The sequence below is a fragment of the Trachypithecus francoisi genome, unplaced genomic scaffold (genome assembly GCF_009764315.1).
Source record: "Trachypithecus francoisi isolate TF-2019V2 unplaced genomic scaffold, Tfra_2.0 Lachesis_group4, whole genome shotgun sequence".
Taxonomy (NCBI): Eukaryota; Metazoa; Chordata; class Mammalia; order Primates; family Cercopithecidae; genus Trachypithecus; species Trachypithecus francoisi.
The window spans coordinates 120,705,284-120,721,045 of NW_022681469.1; positions in this window are offsets into that span (position 1 = coordinate 120,705,284).

Genomic DNA, 15,762 nt, shown 5'->3' on the forward strand with positions numbered 1-15,762 from the left:
TCCAGGGTTGCTAGTTACCACTGTGAAATCTAGCAAAGGCTGATCATATTGAAGACCACATTTCTCACACTGATCAACTCACTGACTGAATTCTCTAGTAAGTGCTTAGAGTGTGGGTGTTAATTCTGCTTGTGAAAACAAAATTCAATGCTTTATAATAGCAGAAGGTTTCCCCTTCCTCGGATGAGCCATTCCAGGGGTTTATAGAAGAGGTTCAGGGAGTCCATCAATCTTTTGTAGTGCAAAATTTTATGTTTGTATACTTATGTGCATTTGGGGAGACTGGGAAGAGTTGGTCGGTCGTGGGTCCATGAATTTTTTTGGATTCTCAAAGCAGTCCAAGACCTAAAATAGATCAAACTATGCTGTGGTAGATACTAGACATGCAGGCTGTAAAATTGATGTTTATTTTTTATTTAGTTTTGAGACAGAATCATACTCTGTCACCCAGGCTGGAGTGCAGTGGTGTGATCTCTGCTCCCTACAACCTGTCTGCCAGGCTCAAGCAATTCTTGTGCCTCAGCCTCCTGAGTAGCTGGAATTATAGGTGCGTGCCACCATGCCTGGCTAATTTTTTTGTATTTGTTGGTAGAGATGGGGTTTTGCCATGTTGACCAGGCTGGTCTTGAACTCCTGACCTCAGATCCACCCTCCTCGGCCTCTCAAAGTGCTGGAATTAAAGGCTGATGTTTATTTATGAAAGCAGCCTAACTGTTCTCATCCTGAGAGCAGCCGTCTCTCTCTTCTTATAAGAAAAATACATCTTTGTGCAGTTCACTTGCTTCTCCTCTCTTCCTAGGAATAGCAGTGGCAGTGAACTGCACAAATATTTACTTTTCTTCTCAAAGAAGTTTATGCCTGCTGTAGGGCCAGAGTAAGTGTCTGGATGATTTCAGAGAATCCTATGGGGTGGTTTTGGCCTGGAACATTTCAGGGTAGATATTGCCAGTCACCTGTGTCAAAAAGGAACATGACTTCTGCCAAATGTGTAATTTTTTGCAAGTTGGTTTTTTGGTTGGGGCCCCAGAAGGAGTGAGTTGTTCATTGTAGTCCCAGATAACCAAGTGAATTGGCTTGTCGGATGGAATTGTTTAGGCCAGCCCATTTTGCTTTGCAGAGTTGCTATGAACTATTCTTTGGATGTCAAGTTTTGCAACCATTTCAGCTGCTTCTAGGTGGCCTTTGTGGTCTGAAGTGATAAATCCACGCCCTTTGTGATGAAGAAGGATGGATATCCGTATTGCTTTGCTAGGAGAGCATGCATCATGATTACCTAATGTTGAAATAAGTATGTATTTAGGTCTGAGTCCAAGAGAGAGCTCAGCATTAGTGCATATTCACCAAGCAGGTTCTGTTTCTCTCCACTGGAATCCAGCTATGATGCTGTGGTTCACACCCAGCAGGGTAACAGTAATATTGGATTTTGGTAATGTCTGCATAGCTTGAGACAACTGTGGCTTTGGCTTGTAAAATAAAATGCTGACGATAGATTAATTTAGAATGCTTCAATTGAACAATCTTCCTAGTCAACTTATCAATAACAAGAAACAGCATAGAGCTAAAATCAGTCATGTAACCACGGGGCCTAAAATTTACTCTTCATGAAAAAGTTGGGCTGCATGTCCCAGTCTAGTGAGTTTTTGGGAGGAGCACTGGGGGAAACTTTTAAAAGAGGGATGCTGTAAGCCCATGGGCTTTTAATTTTGTGAAGGGGGTGCATTTCATATATGAAAACTGGATGCATTTCATTCAAGCTACAGGGTCTGTACCTGAGCAATAAATTAGACAGTTGAATATGACTTGCTTTAGGTGGTTGACTAAATGTTGCACAAGTTTCCAAATAACAAAGTCTGTAGTTTGTTAGGGCAATCCTGGTAGCTGCTATTCACCCTTGAAAGGATTGCCACTCCAGCTTTCCTTCCTGACAAAGGGTGGCCCTTGTCCAGCTACTCTCTGCGCAGTTACTCTAGCTGAGCTAGAGTTCCTCAAACTCCTGACCTCAGGTGATATGCCCACCTCGGCCTCCTAAAGTGCAGGGGTTACAGGCAAGAGGTACCCTGCCTGGCCTTATCCTGCACTCTCTATAGCAAAAAATGCAAACACTAACCTTGTACTTCCCAACTGGATGCCAGAAACAAGCGTCCTCCTAGCCACTTATTTTCCCCTTACTCTACATCCAATCAATTACCAAATTTGTCTCTTTGATCTCCTAATTATCTCTCAAATTTATTTGCTTTTCTCCATCTCAACTGTTGCTGGTGCAAGGCACCACCCTCTTCTGCAGGTAAGACTGCAGCAGCCTCAACTGCTTACATCACCTCCTCTCTTGCTCTCTCCAGTCCATTCCCCGCTCTAAGGCAAGGCTTTGCTATAATCTGTTGATGCCTAAGCAGAACCTAAGATCTTTCATCCTGCCTTAGAATCCTAGCTGGAAGGAGAATCTTTGGTCACTTGGTAGGATTTATCCATCTCAACTGTCCAGTCTCAAATTTACCCCAAGCAAAACTTTGCTGTGACAAGGGCAGATCCTTCTCAGCCCTTTAGGGTTCCACCTTGAGATTCTGAGAAGATTCCAACCCAGTGCAATGCTACATGCAATTTACAAACACTTGTTGAGCATCTATTCTGTCTCAACATTGGGCTGGGCATGAAGGATATCATCCATGTTCCCTAACTCAAAAAAGGGAAACACTCAGACATCTCTCAAACATATGTACCCATCGCTTCCACCTTTCTGCTCAACAGGTGTTCTCATGTGACGTGTCAGAGAGAATAGAAATCGTCAGATGTAACCTCCTTCAAAACCCCCTCCACAATCTTATGACATCATCTCCTTCTGAGCCATTATTTCCTCGTTTTCTCTTGTTCTGTGGTAAGGGTGTCCCTCTTCCAAGCTAACATCTCTGTCTCTAGAATTAACATCTTCAACTCTACCCTGGATTCCATCTCTTCCACTTACTTGGGAACTTGCTCGTGGGAAAGACTTTTTGTAAAAATATTTATTTATTTATTTATTTATTTTTTGAGATGGAGTCTCGATCTGTTACCCAGGTTGGAGTGCAGTGGCGTGATCTTGGCTCACTACAATCTCTGCCTTCTAAGTTCAAGCGATTCTTCTGCCTCAGTCTCTAAAGCAGCTGGCACTATAGGCGTGGGCCACCATGCCTGGCTAATTTTTGTATTTTTAGTAGAGACATGGTTTCACTATGTTGGCCAGACTGGTCTCGAACTCCTGACCTCGTGATCTGCCTGCCTCTGCCTCCCAAAGTGCTGGGATTATAGGCGTGAGCCACTGCACCTGCCTGGGAAAGCCTCTTTTGCTCTCTCCTGCTCTGCTTCGCCACGTCAACTCAACGTGCCCACATTTCTCCCACTTTAAAAATCAGAATATTTCTTTGATCTCATTTCAGTTGTCTGCTCTGCTTCCTGTATTTTTTCTTTCTATTCATTGCCAAGATTCTTAAAAGAACTGTTTGGACTCATTATCTACTCTTTCTTATTTTCTTCTTTTTAAATTTTTATTTCTTTGAGATGGAGCCTTGTTCTGTGGCCCAGGCTGTAGTGCAGTGGCGCAATCTAAGCTCACTGTAACCTGTGCCTCCTGGGTTCAAGGGATTCTCCTGCCTCAGCCTGGATTCTTGAATACAGGGAATCAGCTCTAAAGCCTACGCTTGAGTAGCTGGGATTACAGGCATCCACCATCACACCCGGCTAATTTTTGTATTTTTAGTAGAAGCGGGGTTTCTCCATATTGGCCAGGCTGGTCTCAAACTCCTGACCTTGAGCAATCCACCCATCTCAGCCTCTCAAAGTGCTGGGATTACAGGTGTGAGCCACCATGTCTGGCCTCCTTTTCTTTGCAAGTCACTGCACTCTGGTTTGCACCCCATCACCCAGGAGAAACTGCACTAGCCACCATCACAAATGGCTGGCTTCGTGCTAAATCCAACGGGTCCTTCTCAGTCTTTCTTCATGGAACTTTCAGAAACATTTGACACTGTTGACTACTCCATCCTACTCCATCCTACCTGGAACAGCCTGTTCCTATGTTTCCCATTGATGGCTGTAGTTACATAGCATGTGAAGAGCATAGACTTTAGAGTCGACTGCCTGCGTTCAAATCCTGGTTCCAGCACTTGCTTACTGGCTGTGTGCCATTGGACAAGTTCCATAAATTCTCTGTGCCTCTGACTCTTAGAAGTATTGTGAGGATTAAATTAGTTAACACATATAAAACATTTGGATCCATGCCTGTTACAAAATATGTGCTAAATAATTGCTTGCTGTAATTACCTCATTTGTATTTTTCCCTTTGACTTCTCTCTCCTTAAATGTGGATGTCTGGCCCTTCTATCCAGCATGACCTGGTTTCCCTGGGTTATCTCATTTGCCCCTTTACACCATCTATACGTTGATCATTTCCACATCATTATCCCAGCACTCTCACCTAAGCTGCAAGTCTATATATCCGATTGCCTGCAGCACACATCTGTGGTATAAATGTATCACATTTATATCCACTGTACCCAATGTTGAACTCACCATATTCTTTCTCAAGGCTGCTTCTGAGAGTGGAGAAAGGAAGAAACCAGTCAGGCAGTCAGTTATGGTGGGTCCTTGGTTAAATTCTTTCAAACAAAAGAATAGCCTAAAAAAAATCAAGCTGCAGGCACAGATAAGGGAACTTGCCCAGAGGGGCTTACCTTAAACATGCCCACAGTCACATAAGAAAGGCTACATAGGAGACTTGCCCCATCATATCTGCAATGCAAAATTCCATCCCCTGACACATGTGCAGTAAGGGGAACAAAGCAACAAGAAGTAACTCAAGCTAAGGGCCCACATGTGCACTAGGAGGATAGGGTGGAGTTACCAGAAATTTGTGCCTTATGCAAATGAGATGCCCAGCTCTCATCAGTTTCTTATAAAAGCATTGACATTCAACTGTGCCCTCTCCATGGCAGAGATCTTTCTTCTTTCACTCATTAAACTCTTGCTCCAGCCTTACCCTTATTGTCCGTGCTCCTTAATCTTCTTGGTCACGGGGCAAAGAATGCTGGGTGTACCTCAAACAATGAGAGATGGCTACATTGTAGTGCATTGGAGAGACTGTAACACTTCTTTTGCACTCTTTTTTTTTTTTTTTTGAGATAGAGTTTTACTCAGGTTCCCAGGCTGGAGTGCAATGGCACAGTCTCAGCTTACTGCAGCCTCCACCTCCTGGGTTAAAGCGAGTCTCCTGTTTCAGCCTCTTAAGTAGCTGGGGTTACAGGCATCTGCCATCATGCCTAGCTAATTTTTATATTTTTAGTAGAGACGGGGTTTTACTATGTTGGCCAGGCTGGTCTCAAACTCTTGACCTCAGGTGATCTGCCCATCTTGACGTCCTAAAGTGCTGGGGTTATAGGCATGAGCCACCGTGCTTGGCCTTACTCTAGATTCTCTATGGCAAAAAATGGAAACGCTAACCTTGTACTTCCCAACTGGGTGCCAGAAACAAGCGTCCTCTTAGCACTGATTTCCCCCTCATCCTACACCCAATCAATTACCAAATTTGCCTCTTTGATCTCCTAATTATCCCTCAAATTTATTTGCTTTTCTCAATCTCCATTGTTTCTGGTGCAAGGCACCACTCTCTTCTGTAGGTAAGACTGCAGCAGCCTCAAATGATTGCATCACCTCCTCTCTTGCTCTCTCCAGTCCATTCCCTGCTCTAAGGCAAGGCTTTGCTATAATCTGTTGATGCCTCTACTGTTGTAAGGATGTCTCACAACATACCTGGAAGCCTCTGTCTTCACCTTCAAGGTCCTGCTCCCTCAACCTCATCTCAACCTGTCCATACTTTTTTTTTTTTTTGAGACAGCATCTCACTCCCGTCATCCAAGCTGGGGTGCAGTGGCACAATCATGGTTCAGTGCAGCCTTGACTTCCTGTGTTCAAATGATTCTCTGACCTCAGCCTCCCAGGTAGCTGGGACTACAGGTGTGCACCACAACGCCTCACTAATTTTTTGTATTTTTAGTAGAGATGGGGTTTTGCCAAGTTTCCCAGGCTGGTCTTGAACTCCTGGGCTCAAGTAATCCACCCACCCAGACCTCCCAAAATGCTGAAATTGCAGGAGTGAACCACTGCCCCTGGCCCTGCCTATACTTTTTGACCCGGACACTCAAATCTCCTTTGGACTCATGCTTCTTGGGCTCTCTCCTCCTTCTAAGGCTTACCACACACAGCATAACAGAGAGGCTAAAATGTTGGACTGAAAACTGCTGGCTTCACATCCCAGCTCCACTTTTTAGAATGATGTATAACCCTGGGCAAGTTACCTAATCTCACTGGGCCTCAATTTTCCTATATATAAAACAAGCATGAATATAATATTCACCTCATAAAGTGTATTAGTTCATTCTCACGCTGCTAATAAAGACATACCTGAGACTGGGTAATTTATAAAGGAAAGAGTTTTAATGGACTGGCTGTTTCACATGGCTGGGGAGGCCTCACAATCATGGCGGAAGGTGAAGGAGGAATAAAGTTACGTCTTACATGGTGACAGGCACGAGAGCGTGTGTGGGGGAACTCCCCTTTATAAAACTGTCAGATCTTGTGAGACTTATTCACTATCATGAGAACAGCATGGGAAAAACCTGCCCCCATGATTCACTTACCTTCCACTGGGTCCCTCCCATGACACGCGGGGATTATGGGAGCTACAATTCAAGATGAGATTTGTGTGGGGACACAGCCAAACCATATCATAAAGTGTTTACAGAGATTCAATGGAAAAACGTAAGTAAAGATCTATATAGAAGTTTGTTAAATACCTTGTCGTTCCTCTGTCTGGAATACTTTTCTTCCCCTCTTCTCCTGGCTCCTGTTCATATTTCAATTTCAGATACCCTATTTCTTCTGGGAAGTGTCCTCTGATTCCTCAAGTCTGGGATAAGCACTCTTCCCATGTATCCTTAGGACACTGTTATTCAATGGCTTACTTGTCTTTATCCCCTACTATTCTGTAATGTATTTGAGGGTAAGGACTGTGTCTACTTTATTTACATTTGATTCTAAGAGCTGGGCCCGTTTTGGGCATGGCATAAATAGTCATGTATAATAGTGTATATGATAATAGTGGTAGCAGGAATACTAAATTATGCATAAAGAATTATGGATACACTAGGAAGGCAGTGGGTACTAATCTCATGGGGTGTGTGGGCTGAAAGAACCGTGAAGGCTTCACAGGGAAGGCGAGTGGGAGCGGGAGCTCCAGGGAAGTGTAAGGTTTGCTCGAGTGGGGAGGCAGATCCCGAACAGAAAAAGCAACATGAGAAAGGCTGAGGAGTGGAAGCATGACTGTGTGGTGTTCAGATTCGGGAATTATGGGGAAGTGCCTTGGGTGTAGACGAGCTCAAAAGAGCAGGGTGAGGCCAGATGGGGAAGGGCCTTGAATACCATGCCAACGGCTTGGGCTTCAACCCAACACCTCAATCACATGTGGAGACTGAACTGGCATGCTCTCTCTCACCCTGCCAAGGTGCACGTGTAATTTGCAGGTCCATTTTGCAGCCACACAAAGTCCTTGTTTGGTCTTTGCCACAGCAATCGCTGTAACTTCATAGAGCTTTGATGGTTCTTTTATTGATACCTAAACTGAGGCTCAGCTCCCAACTCTGAAGTTTCTGCGGAGGCTGTGCTCACTACAGGATGAGAACCAAGGGCTTGTGGACTGGACGTTGAGTATACGCCTTGCCATATGTAGATAAGACGGAGAAATCGCCTTCACTGGGCAAGCTCAGGTTCCAGGAACTCCCATACTTTGCTGGACTGTGAGTTCCTTAAGGAAGAAAGCATGTCTGTTTTATTCTCAGATGTGCCAAGCACACAATAGGTCCTCAATATGTATTTCCTGTGGCACAAGACGGGGAAAAGGGCTGAGGTCAGTGCACATTAGGAACCAGCTTAGTAGTCATTGCCTAGGTGAGGATGTCCCCCAAGTGAGGTCATGCACTCCACGGCATTTGAAGGGATATGACATCCCATGGCTGATATCCTAGTACAGGGAACAGGCTCCAGGTACTTTAGGAAAACTGACCTTGTAGGATTAAACGAGGCAGAAACACAGTTCTTTGGAGAGGACCAAAAAAAGCGTGGGGGAAAATGCAAAGTGTCTTCACGGTCACTTTCTTGACCTGGTTGGGACCAACTCAAGGTCATGCCCCCAAGAATGTGACATCACTACCCTAGCACGGGTTGACCTGGTTGGGACCAACTCAAGGTCAGGCCCTCACAGTTGCAACCAGGCTGAAGCAGGCAGGCAAAACGGATCAGATGGAGCTTGCGGAAGTCTTAGCAGCACGTGATCCAAACGAAGAGGTTCTTGCCTGATGTTCTTACGAAGGGTAACATTGGCATCACAATACTAGGGCTTAAACTCTGTCTGTGGGGCTCCCTGATCTCCCTCCATGTCCTGGCATGACTGCTTTGTGTACTTTGGTCTCATCCTCTTTTGCCACCGATGGGCTTATTTCATGCCATGGAGAAAGATGACTCCTGGCAGTTAAAGCATCACATCCTTCCAACCCTATAATCCCAAATCCCACAGGCAGGTCTCCCAGCTATCCCCAGCAGAAAAATCCTGGGAAAGGAATCTGAGTGGCTCAACTAGACATCTGTGTTCAAGCCTTGACTGATCCCTGTGGCCAGAAAGATGGTGTCTTCTGAATGGCCAGACCCTAGTTGGGTACCCACTTCTCAGCCAGGGCTGGAATCATGACTCTGCAATTGACAGCCTCACCAGAGCCATTCACAACTGGGGCAGAAGGTGAGTTTCCGGAAAGAAAGGAGATGCGGCCGGGCGCGGTGGCTCAAGCCTGTAATCCCAGCACTTTGGGAGGCCGAGACAGGCGGATCACGAGGTCAGGAGATCGAGACCATCCTGGCTAACACGGTGAAACCCCGTCTCTACTAAAAAATACAAAAAACTAGCCGGGTGAGGTGGCGGGCGCCTGTAGTCCAGCTACTTGGGAGGCTGAGGCAGGAGAATGGCGTAAACCCGGGGGGCGGAGCTTGCAGTGAGCTGAGATCCGTCCACTGCACTCCAGCTGGGCGACAGAGCGAGACTCTGTCTCAAAAAAAAAAAAAAAAAAAAAAAAAAAAAGAAAGGAGATGCAAGGCAGCCCCAAACAACAGATATCTTTGACCAAATCCAGCTGCTCTTCCTAACAGCTCCCTCCCCCCCATCCCTGCGTCAGCTCCCCTATTTTCCAGATGAATCATCTCCATCTTCTGCAGATTCTATCTGTTCAAAGTTTCAATCATGGGCCTGTTAATTAGGCCTGTTCCTCACTGTGCTTCGGTGCCTTTGGTTCTGTGACACGGGGCTGCAGGGAAAAGCAGCTAAAGAGGACTAATTAAGACTCAGAGTGCTTTCAATAACGTACATGGAAATGAACAAATTAACTGACGATGGCAAAAAGGCAATATTGCCCCAGTGGGGATTCCGCATATGGAGATAACATTAAGGAGTACGATAGTCATTGAGAGGAAACGATGAATTATGAGTGATATTCAGTCCCATTACCTCTGAGGTGTCACATGTAATAGCAGGAAAATGTCAGAAGATGTTAAGAGACAAAACAAACCGAGGTTAAGGGAGCTCCACAGGGGGAAGCCGAGTGGGGAAACAGTGAGAGTCTGCTGCAGGGAGGTGTTGCTTGCAGTCAGGGGACAGGTCCCAGCAAAAAATGGCCTGTTGTTGCTGACCGTTCTTTGCAAGTATGTGACAATCTGCTTGATGAATGAAGACTCCTTTTCTGTCAGGCTTGGACAATGCTGAAAAGACAGCTCTGTGCACTCCGGGAGGACTCCGTGAGTTTCCCTGGGGGTACATCGAAGACAGTGGGTCTCAAAATGCGGGCCAGGGACTGTCACCATCTGGAATAACCTCTATTCCAGGATTGCTCAGCAAAGCAAATTCCCTTTTTTTTTTTTGAGACGGAGTCTTGCTCTGTCACCCAGGCTGGAGTGCAGTGGCGCGATCTCGGTTCACTGCAAGCTCCGCCTTCCGGGCTCACACCATTCTCCTGCCTCAGCCTCCCGAGTAGCTGGGACTACAGGCGCTCGCCACCTCACCTAGCTAGTTTTTTGTATTTTTTAGTAGAGACGGGGTTTCACCGTGTTAGCCAGGATGGTCTTGATCTCGTGACCTCGTGATCCGCCCATCTCGGCCTCCCAAAGTGTTGGGATTACAGGCTTGAGCCACCGTGCCCACCCCCTCCCCCACTTTTTTTTTTTGAGATGGAGCCTCACTTCATTGCCCAGGCTGGAGGGCAGTGGGGCGATCTTGGCTCACTGCAGCTTCTGCCTCCTGGGCTCAAGTGACTCTTGTGCCTCAGTCTCCTGAGTAGCTGGGATTACAGGCACACACCACCATGCAGCTAACTTTTGTATTTTTAATAGAGATGGGGTTTTGCCATGTTGGCCGGGCTGGTCTCAAACTCCTGACCTCAAGTGATCCGCCCGCCTCCCAAAGTGCTGGCATTACAGGCGTGAGCCACTGTGCCTGGCCTCTCAGCAAAGCAAATTCTGAGGACTCTTTCAAGGCCTACTGTGGGGTGGGGTCCCCACAATCTGTGTTTTAACCAGGCTTCCAGGCCAGGTGATTCGGATGTAGGCCCAGGTTTGAGACACGTGGTCTTGGAATTAGGAACCTTGTGTCTGGTCCCAAGTGATGCCAGTTCCAAGCTGATCTGGTCACTTAGCCCCATTTAATCCCCTCATTGCCAAAGATAATAGTCCCTGCCCTGCTTCCATCATCAGGTTTCCATGAGAACCCAATGAGATAATTGGTATCATCAGGAACAGTGGAGCATGACACAAATGCAATGAATGAGGATTATTTCAGAGACAGATGATCTTGATAAACTGAGGATCCCGATTTGGAGGGAAAGGGAGATAGTGCCAAGGTAAGTAAAGGATCTGGGCTGGGCACGGAGGCGCATACCTGTGACCCCAGTGCTTTGAGAGGCCGAGGCAAGAGGATTACTTGAGGCCAGGAGTTCCAGACCAGCCTGGGCAACACAGCAAGACCCTGGATCTACAAAATACTAAAAAAATTTATCCAATCATGTTGGAATGCACCTGTAGTGCCAGCTACTCAGAGGACTGACGTGCGAAGATTGCTTGAGTCCAGGAGGTTGAGGTTGCAGTGAGCTGTGATTGCACTACTGTACTCCAGCCTGGGCAACAGACAAAGACCCTGTCTCCACAAAAAATTAAAAAATTAGCTGGGTGTGGTGGTGCATGCCTGTAATCCTAGCTACTTGGGAGGCTGAGGCAGGAGGATCACTTAAGCCCAGGAGTTTGAGGCTACAGTGAGCTACGATTACACCGCCACACTCCAGCCTGGATGACAGAGTAAGATCCTATCTCCAAATAATAATAATAATAAACAGGAAGTGAGGTACAGAAGTAGCTGATTGGTTACAGCTCAGCGTTTGCCTTATTTGAACACGGTTTGAACAAATTTTGATTGGCCAAGGAGAGAGATTTGTTTAAATGCTTCCCTCCAAAGCCCTGTGGTTGACAAGTGATTCACCAAATCTAAATGTGCGTAATAGATAATTTCTGGCTGCTTTTGTTTGAAGGAGGTGATTAGTTTTTTTTTTGTTTTCGTTTTTTTTTTTTTTTTTTTTTTTTTTTTGCTGTTGTTGGAGAGACAATCTTGCTCTGTCACCCAGGCTGGAGGGCAGTGGCGTGATCTCAGCTCACTGCAACCTCCACCTCCTGGGTTCAAGCGATTCTCCTGCCTCAGCCTCTTGAGTAGCTGAGACTAGAGGCACATGGCACCACACCCAGCTAATTTCTTTTGTATTTTAGTAGAGACGGGGTTTCACTGTGTTGCCCAGGCTGGTCTTGAACTCCTGAGCTCAGGCAGTCTGCCTGTCTCGGCCTCCCAAAGTGCTAGGATTATAGGCATGAGCCACCACGCCTAGCCGGTGATTAGTTTTCTGGACTAATTGCCATTTTTCTGCAGTGACACACAATCATAGACACACATACGGAGCAGTGTCTTAACCAAGGCTTGGCTCATCCATCAGAGCTGAGTGTGTTCTTGGAGTGCTAATTGACCATACATAAGTTTCCTATTGAAAATTCTAGTAAAAAATGTAGAAGGGAAGAAGGTCGTTTTTTGCAATGAATAATTAAGCTCAAGGATGCATCTTTAAGGGAAGGTAGGGGGATGGAGAAAGAGCTAATAGTCATATTTTCCAGTCTTTGTGAGAAATGAATGCAGGGACATTGATTCAGAAATGTTTCAGACTGAGGCTGGGTGTGGTGGCTCATGTCTGTAATCCCAGCACTTTGGGAGGTCGAGGCAGGCAGATCACTTGAGCTCAGGAGTCCGAGAATAGCCTGGGCAACATGGCGAAACCTCATCTCTACAAAAAATACAAAAAGTAGCCAGGCATGGTGGCATGCACCTGCAGTCCCAGCCAGCTACTTGGGAGGCTGAGGTGGGAGGATTCCTTGAACCTAGGAGGCGGAGGTTGCAGTCAGCTGAGATTGTGCCACTGGACTCCAGCCTGGGCAACAGCAAGACCCTGTGTGTGGGGGGTAGGGAAGAGAAAGAAAAAATAAAAATAAATGTTCCAGACTGGCATCCAAGGCCCTCCCAAATATTGCCACTTTATCATGTTCTCCCCTAAGGCTCTGTGATGTGAACTCTATGATTGCCTTAAAAGGAAAACCTTAGACAAATTAAATTTAACAGTGTTTAATTGAGCAAAGAACAATTCATAAATTGGGCAGCCTCCTAAGCCAACATTGGTTCAGAGAGTCTCTGGTGCAGCCACGTGGTGGGAGAAGATTTATGGACAGAAAAAGAAAATGACACACAGAAAACGGAAGTGAAGTACAGAAATAGCTGATTGGTTACAGCTCAGCCTTTGCCTTATTTGAACACAGTTTGAACAAACTGATTGGCTGAAACCTGGTGATTGGCACAAAAGTAAGTTACAGTCTGTTTACACATCAAGTTAGGTTACAGTTCACTACAGACGGAGAAACAGTTAGGTGGAACTTAAAATATATCGAGGGGCAACTTTAGGCTAAACTTAATTGAACAATGCAACCAAATCAGGTTCTGTGTTTTCCCTGGGACATGCTTTCCTTCCTCGCTATCTTCCCTTATGCTGTGACGCTTCTCTTTTCTCACTACAGCTGTTTGCCGAAACACAACCATCAAGCCTGAATCTTTCGCTCAGCCATCTCATACTAACACCTCTCCTCCCTTGGGCTTTAATTATATTTTGTGTATGTGTCTCTTGTGAGCTTGAATTTTGTCTTTGATTGTAGTTATACTGGACACCCCCTGCACAGCTGACCTAAATCACTAGAACCTGGGAATGGTAAGTGGCGTTTCATTCTGTCCCCTCCTCCAGTCCAGTTTTCTTCATATGGACCCCATGAATGGTATCTAATTTCTCTGAATGTCCATGGCATTTGTTATCAATCCTTGTATATAAGTCAATTGTATACCCCACACCAGGTGCGGCAGCTCATGACTGTAATCCCAGTGCTTTGGGAGGGCAAGGCAGGTGGATCACCCGAGGTCAGGAGTTTGAGACCAGCCTGGCCAACATGGCGAAACCCCACTCTACTCAAAATGCCAAGAGAGGCCTGGCGCAGTGGCTTATGCCTGTAATCCCAGAACTTTGGGAGGCCAAGGCAGACAGATTACAAAGTCTCCCAATTAGCTGGGACTAGAGGCATATGCCACTGCAGCTGGCTAATAATACAGATCCGCTTATAAACACCTTTATTTGCTTCATATCAGCCACCTGCTCCTTAATCTCTTTGTTCCTGTTTCCCAGAAAATTCACATTTATTCCTAATACATCATTTTCATAGGTAAATGAGCAGCGAGCAGAATTTGAGGTATCTGTTCACAAGTTGGAGATACATTTGGAGATACTGGAAACCAGAAGGGCTACTTAGCTATGTATTTTAGTGTCTGGGGTTTCTGAAGCTGTGGGTTAGGTTGCCTCCTGTTTATGCATGACTTTGAGCCCATGGGACAGATTTTGTGTCTTGGATGCTACAGAAGCCTTGGAAAAATCCTTCAGTGACTGCCATCCCAGCTTATAGGATGCCCAACATCCTGGGCACTTATCCATGAAGCTCACCCATGATCAGAGCCTGGCAGGGGCGTGGAGGCTCAAGAAGGAACTCCTTGGGCTGCTACAAAGGCTGAAATCAACCTCCTGCCACCAAACCCCTGAAGTACACACTCCAATCTGCTCCCAGCTGCACCAAAGCCCCTCATTTTCTTTCCACCTCTGGTTGAGCACATGTAGCTTCTTCTCTCTGGGATGCCTCTCTACCCTCTCAAATTCTCAGTCTCATGAATTCCTTTTCATCCCTGTCATCCTCACTCAATGCCTTGTGAAAGACAAATCTTGGGCCCCCCAAATCACTAAGCTAAAGGGAAAAATCAATCTGGGAACTGCTCAGGGCCAACCTGCTTCCCATTCTACTCAAAGTCACCCCTCTGATCACTGAGATCAATGCATATCTGATTGTCTCCTTTGGAGAGGCTAATCAGAAACTCAAAAGAAGGCAACCATCTGTCTCTTACCTACCTATGACCTGGACGGCCCCTCCCCACTTTGAGTCTTTCTACCTTCGCTTCAAGTTGTCCCGCCTTTCCAGACTGAACCAATGTTCATCTTGCATATGTTGATCAATGTCCCATGTCTCCATAGAATGTATAAAACCAAACTGTGCTCTGATCACCTTGGGCATATGTCGTCAGGATCCCCTGAGGCTGTGTCCTGGGCACGCATCTTCAACCTTGGCAAAATAAACTTTCTAAATTGACTGAGATCTGTCTCAGATTTTCAGGGTTCACAGCCTTAATTGAGATTTAGCTCAAATCTCACCTCTCTCTGGCTGCCATCTCTATACCTTGCAGTGTGATGGTTAATTTTTTTTTTTTTTTTTTTGAGATAGCATCTCACTCTTGTTTCCCAGGCTGGAGTGCAGTGGTGTGATCTCAGCTCACTGCAACCTCCGCCTCCCGGGTTCAAGCAATTCTCCTGCCTCAGCCTCCTGAGTAGCTGGGATTACAGGCATGTGCCATCATGCCTGGCTAATTTTATATATTTTTTAGTAGAAACGGGGTTTCTCCATATTGGTCAGGCTGGTCTTGAACTCCCAACCTCAGGTGATCTTCCCGCCTCGGCCTCCCAAAATGCTAGGATTACAGGCATGCACCACCACGCCCAGCCATGATGGTTAATTTTATGGGCCAACTTGGCTGGGTCATAGGACCCAGATATTTGCTCAGGCATCATTCTGGGTGTTTCTGTGATGTGTTTTCCTTGGACAAGATTAACATTTAAATTGGTGAACCTTGAATGAAGAAGATGACCCTCTGTAACCCAGCTGGGCCTCATCCAATCAATTGAAGGCCTGAATAAAACAAAGGATCTCTCCCAGGCAAGAAGGAATTCTGCCAGCAGATGGCCTTTGAACTTGAACTGAAACATCAACTCTTTCTAATACACTTAATGTATTAAGGTCTCCAGTCTGTTGGCCCACCCTACAGATTTTGGACTTGTCAGCCTCCATGATCATGTGAGCATATTTTTTTTAAATATATTTTTTTTCTGCATACATATCCTATTGACTCAGTTTCTCTGGAGATCTCTCAAACACACAGACAAACTTAAGGACTCCTTTTTAAAAAAAAAATTGAGGTAAAGT